This window comes from Chiloscyllium punctatum, chromosome 36 (genome assembly GCF_047496795.1).
Source record: "Chiloscyllium punctatum isolate Juve2018m chromosome 36, sChiPun1.3, whole genome shotgun sequence".
Lineage (NCBI taxonomy): Eukaryota > Metazoa > Chordata > Chondrichthyes > Orectolobiformes > Hemiscylliidae > Chiloscyllium > Chiloscyllium punctatum.
Window position 1 is genome coordinate 67,024,898 of NC_092774.1, and position 5,811 is coordinate 67,030,708.

Below are 5,811 nucleotides of genomic sequence, written 5' to 3' on the forward strand. Positions count from 1 at the left end.
TATTTGAAATTGCACGCACTTGGAGCGTAGCCTCTTCACCAGGTGAAGACATGGAAAACCAAACGGCCAGGAAAGAGAATTCAGATAAATGATCAGCCATGTTTGGTGATGAAAGACAGAGCATCTCAACAGTCAATTTCCCTATTCCCATTCCTATTTCTGATCTTCTTAATACATGACAGGTTGTATATTTTCCAAACATTAATTTTATTTCCATGGTTTAAAAATGAATATTTCAGAACGGTCAGTTTATTTTTTCTCACTTGAGCACATTGTGACCCACAACTATTTAGATACCACTGTTAATATCATAGCCACTCTCATGAGATATCAGAGGAACAATTCATGAACAAAATTTGACACTGAGCCACTCGAGTAGACACTTGAACAGAGAAAGCGCCTGACAGATATTGGGAACCTAAAGGTTATTGAAGTGAAATATTAAGAGCAGGCGATCACCCCCAATAAGGGAACTCACCTGACTGACCTAATTATACTCACCACAGTATCCAGTGCTACTCTTCACCAAATACTGATTACTTTCCTTTTCAGTTTCTTTTGAATGCCATAATTGAATCTGACTCCAACACTCTCTCTCGCAGACCATTCCAAAGGTCGAAGATTTTCAATCATTAATGAAACATGTTCTGGATCTCTCCCAAAACACAATTCATTTGGATCTTGCTTCAAATCATTTGCAGTAAGTTCTTCACATGGACAGATTTGCAGCTTAGAGCATTTGTTTAAATTTTATATCATATTGAGGTGGCACAGTGCTTGGCATTGCTACCTCACAGCACTAGGGACCCAGGTTCAATTCCAACCTCAGGTGAGTGTCTGTGTGGAGTTTGCATGTTCTCCCTCTCTGCATGGGTTTCCTTCCACAGTCCAAAGATGTGCAGGTTTGGTGGATTGACCATGCAAAATTGCTCTGTGATGTGTAGGTTATGTGGATTAGTCATACTAAATGCAGGAGAATGGGGTGATCCTGGGTGGGATGGTGTTTGGTGTGTCTGGTGTTCGGGGTGGACTCGGCAAACGGAGATTTGCAATCGGACAGTGTCCTCCTGCCCCGCGCAGGTAGGCGCCCAACTGTTGGGGGGGGGGGGGGTTGGCGGTGACCACGGCTGCAGGGCCTGCTACCCTGACGAGCTCTCCTGCTGGCCCCGAAACCACCCGAGCGAGACGAGGTGAACCGGAAACGGGCGTACCCCCAGCCGATAATGAACCTTCCACAGGTTCACCTACAGAAACCTTGTTACGACTTTTACTTCCTGTAGATAGTCAAGTTTGATCGTCTTCTCAGCGCTCCACCAGGGCCTTGTCCGTCACTGGCGGGGCCGATCCGAGGACCTCACTAAACCATCCAATCGGTAGTAGCGACGGGCGGTGTGGACAAAGGGCAGGGACTTAATTAATGCGAGCTTATGACCCACACTTACTGGGAATTCCTCATTCATGGGAAATAATTGCAATTCTCAATCCCCCATCACGAATGGGGTTCAACGGGTTACCCACACCTGGCGACGTAGGGTAGATACACGCTGATCCATTCAGTGTAGCGCGCGTGCAGCCCCGGACATCTAAGGGCATCACAGACCTGTTATTGCTCAATCTCGTGTGGCTGTACGCCACTTGTCCCTCTAATAAGTTGGACGTGGACCGCTCGGTGTCGCGTAACTATTTAGCATGTGGGAGTCTCGTTCGTTATCGGAATTAACCAGATAAATCGCTCCACCAACTAAGAACAGCCATGCACCACCACCCACAGAATCGAGAAAGAGCTATCTATCTGTCAATCCTTTCTGTGTCCGGGCCGGGTGAGGTTTCCCGTGTTGAGTCAAATTTAGCCGCAGGCTCCACTCCTGATGGTACCCTTCCGTCAATTCCTTTTAAGTTTCAACTTTGCAACCATATTCCCCCCGGAACCCAAAGACTTTGGTTTCCCGGAAACTGCTCGGCGGGTCATGAGAATAACGCCGCCGGATCGCGAGTCAGCATTGTTTATGGTCGGAACTACGACAGTATCTGATCGTCTTCGAACCTCCGACTTTCGTTCTTGATTAATGAAAACATTCTTGGCAAATGCTTTCGCTTTTGTTCGTCTTGCGCCGTCCAAGAATTTCACCTCTAGCTACAATACGAATGCCCCTGGCCGTCCCTCTTAATCATAGCCCCAGTTCCGAAAACCAACAAAATAGAACCGGGGTCCTATTCCATTATTCCTAGCTGGAGGATTCTGGTGACCAGCCTGCTTTGAACACTCTAATTTTTTCAAAGTAAACGCTTTGGACCCCCAGGACACTCAGCTAAGCGCATCAAGGAAGCGCCGAGAGGCAGGGGCTGGGACAGGCGGTAACTCACCTCGCGGCAGACCACCAGCCCAATCCCAAGATCCAACTACGAACTTTTTAACTGCAGCAGCTTTAATATACGCTACTGGAGCTGGAATTACCGCGGCTGCTGGCACCAGTCTTGCCCTCCAATAGATCCTCGTTAAATGATTTCAAGTGTACACATTCCAATTACAGGGCCTCGAAAGAGTCCTGTATTGTTATTTTTCGTCACTACATCCCCGAGTCGCGAGTGGGTAATTTGCGTGCCTGCTGCTTTCCTTGGATGTGGGAGCTGTTTCTCAGGCTCCCTCTCCGGAATCGAACCCTGATTCTCCGTTACCCGTGGTCACCATGGTAGGCACAGAAAGTACCATCGAAAGTTGATAGGGCAAACATTCGAATGTGTCGTCACTGTCACGAGGATGTGCGATCTGCCCGAGGTTATCTAGAGTCACCAAAGCTGCCAGGTGAGCCCGGATTGGTTTTGGTCTGATAAATGCACGCATCCCTGCATGGGTCACCGCTCGTTTGCATGTATTAGCTCTAGAATTACCACAGTTATCCAAGTAACGGTTGGAGCGATCAAAGGAACCGTAACTGATTTAATGAGCCATTCGCAGTTTCACTGTACCATCCGTCAGTACTTAGACATACATGGCTTAATCTTTGAGACAGGCATATGCTACTGGCAGGATCAACCAGGTAGCTGAACCCAAAGGACTGTCCACCGGCCGACTGGCGCCCATGCCTTCCTTCCCCCCCCCCCCCCCCCCGAGGTCAACCTGGCGCCGGGTTCAACTCTTAGGAAATTCAGCCTCTCGTCTGACCACAAAGCGAGACACCCCGGTACCGACGGGTCAGACGGAGCATCACCCTCGCGGATGAAAGGGTGTGAGAGCACACACCAGCCGTGTGCGTGAGCTCAGAGGAGAGAGTGGGAGCTCCACCTCCCTGGCTCCTCTCCCTGCCTCGGAACCACAGTGCTGAGAGGAATGGAATTCCGACACGCAAGGGAAACAGAGAGATGGCAAGAGCCCCCCACATAAAGCCTTGCTCCAGGAGCAAGGGCAGTGCGCGGGCAAGCACGTTACCGGGACTCTCTCCCAAACACTCGATTTCAGACCACTGCCTCGGCAAAGCTGTGGCTTCTCGGCTTCACCATCACAACAGGAGTGAATGCCCATTTCGGAGGCAGAGGGGTGCCAACTTTCCCGACCCTGTCGTGGTATCCTGACTTTTCGTGGTGGACGCACCAGGGGGGCACGGGGAAGAACCACTCGGCCTGGAGCACCAGCCCCATCACAGGAAAGCCGGCCCGCCAAGGGACCTCCCACACCGGACGGTCCGCGCCAGATCGATCGAGGTGTGGACTGCAGCGAGGTCGCCCCTCGCACCACGCTCGCAGGTCCGGGTTGGAATCCTGAGTGACGAGCACCGCAGGGCGGCAGAGCCATCGCACTTGGCCGGGTGGCAGAGGAGGACCAGCCTATTCACAAATAGCGGCCACCCACTACCAGAGCTGGTTGTGCGGTGCGCGAGGCCTGCTCTCATCGTAAAAGGCTTTAGGGAGTGCTCATGCAAGGGTCAGACCACATCCTTCATGGCAACACCCTGGGCAACCAGGCCACTTGCATCTCTCGCCTTCATTTTCGACACACGTGCCTGCGGAGGGCCACCACCCCCTCCGATTGTCAAGGAGACCTCCGCACCGGCCTCTGACTGATTCTTAGAATGGACGGAAAGAGCTGAGTAAGCCTGTCAAAAGATTCGACCACATGTCAAAAACTTAGACTTCCGTGAGCTCTCCAGCTTGCACGAAGACCCGAGGTCGATGTGCTAAACTCCACGGGTCCCCTTTCGCCTGTAGGTCCCGAGCCACCAGTTCGTTCGAAGTATCGTGTTCCCCAAACCTGGGTGGCGAGCACCGCAGGGCGGCAGAGCCATCGCACTTTGCCGGGTGGCAGAGGAGGGCCAGACTATTCACAAATAGCGGCCAACCTCTCCCAGAGCCAGTCGTGCAGCGCGTGAGGCCTGCCCTCAAACGTAAGAGGCTTTAAGGAGTGCTCAGGCAAGGGTCAGCCCGCATCGTTCCTGGCAACACCCTGGGGAACCAGGCCACTTGCGTCTCTCACCTTCATTTTTGACACGAGCGCCTGTGGAGAGATGGCTGGAGTCAACGTGGGGTTTGCCCGCCCTCCAATAGTGTCAAGAGACCGCCGCACAGGTCTCTGACCGACTCTTAGAACAGACAGAAAGAGTTTGTCAGTTTTTTGGCAGATTTGCCAAAGTGTCAAAAACTCGACTTCCAAGAGCTCTCCGGTATGCACTCATACCTGTCATTAAAGTGCTATGCCCGAGAAACCGTTTTTCGGATGCCTTTCAAAGTGGTCCCGCGCCGCCATTTTGTTCTAAAAATCGTGTTCCCAGAAATCTCTGGGTACCCCGCCAACCTCACTGTGGAATAAATGCAAGTGGCACTGAATGGGTCTGAATTTCAAATTTGCCTGCATCGGTCTGGAACGCGATCCCTGCAAAACCGTTTGCATTTTTCCGGGTCCGGACTTCCGCGAAAGACAAAGTTAAAGATTTCGGGCTGCAGACACAAAATGACAGCTGGCCAAGTGCCGGGCTCATTCACCCAGTTCTTCCAGCACTTCGGAACACGTGTTCGGCGTGAGTTTGTGAATCTTTCCCGATGCTTCAGCATTTTCCTCCGCTGATACTGAGAATATTTTTCACACTTAGAAAAATTTTCAGCAAACGGTTTTTTCCTAAGTTTTTCTGGTTACTCATTTCTCATTTTCAAGTTGCTCATTTCTCATTTTCAAACATTTGTCTAAGTTTTTCTGGTTACTGATTTCTTTTTTTCAGACATTTTTCTAAGTTTTTCTGGTTACTCATTTAGCACTTTCCTATCTTCTCCTGGTTACTGATTTCACCTTTCGGGGATTTCCCTAAGTTTTACAGTTCACTCATTTGGGACTCTCAGACAACTTTTCTAAGCTTTCCTGCTAACTTATTTCACACTGTTGAGAAGTTTCGAACCCTTTCCTTAAGTGTGCTGGTTACTCACTTCACCTCTTCAGACCCTTGTCCCCGTTATCAAAGAGACCAATTCCCACCGTTGGAAATGCATGAAAATCGGACTGAACACGGGGGAGGGTCCGCTCTCGAATTCAAGATCGTCGGCAGAACCACCAGGTCAAATCCGGCTGAGCTACCCGGCTTGGAAGTCTCAAGGTCGGCATGAGCAGTCACGTTCAATCCCATCCGCATTTGGACCACTTCCCACCGTTAAGAATGCATGAAATTCGGACTGAACACGGGGGAGGGTGCGCCCTCGAAGGAGAGACCGTCCGCAGAACGGCCGGGTCAAATCCGGCTGAGCTACCCAGCCCCGAACACTCAAAGTCCTCTGAAGCCTTGGATTCGCCTCCTTGGAAAATGGACATCAAACATTACCAAAGCGGGAACC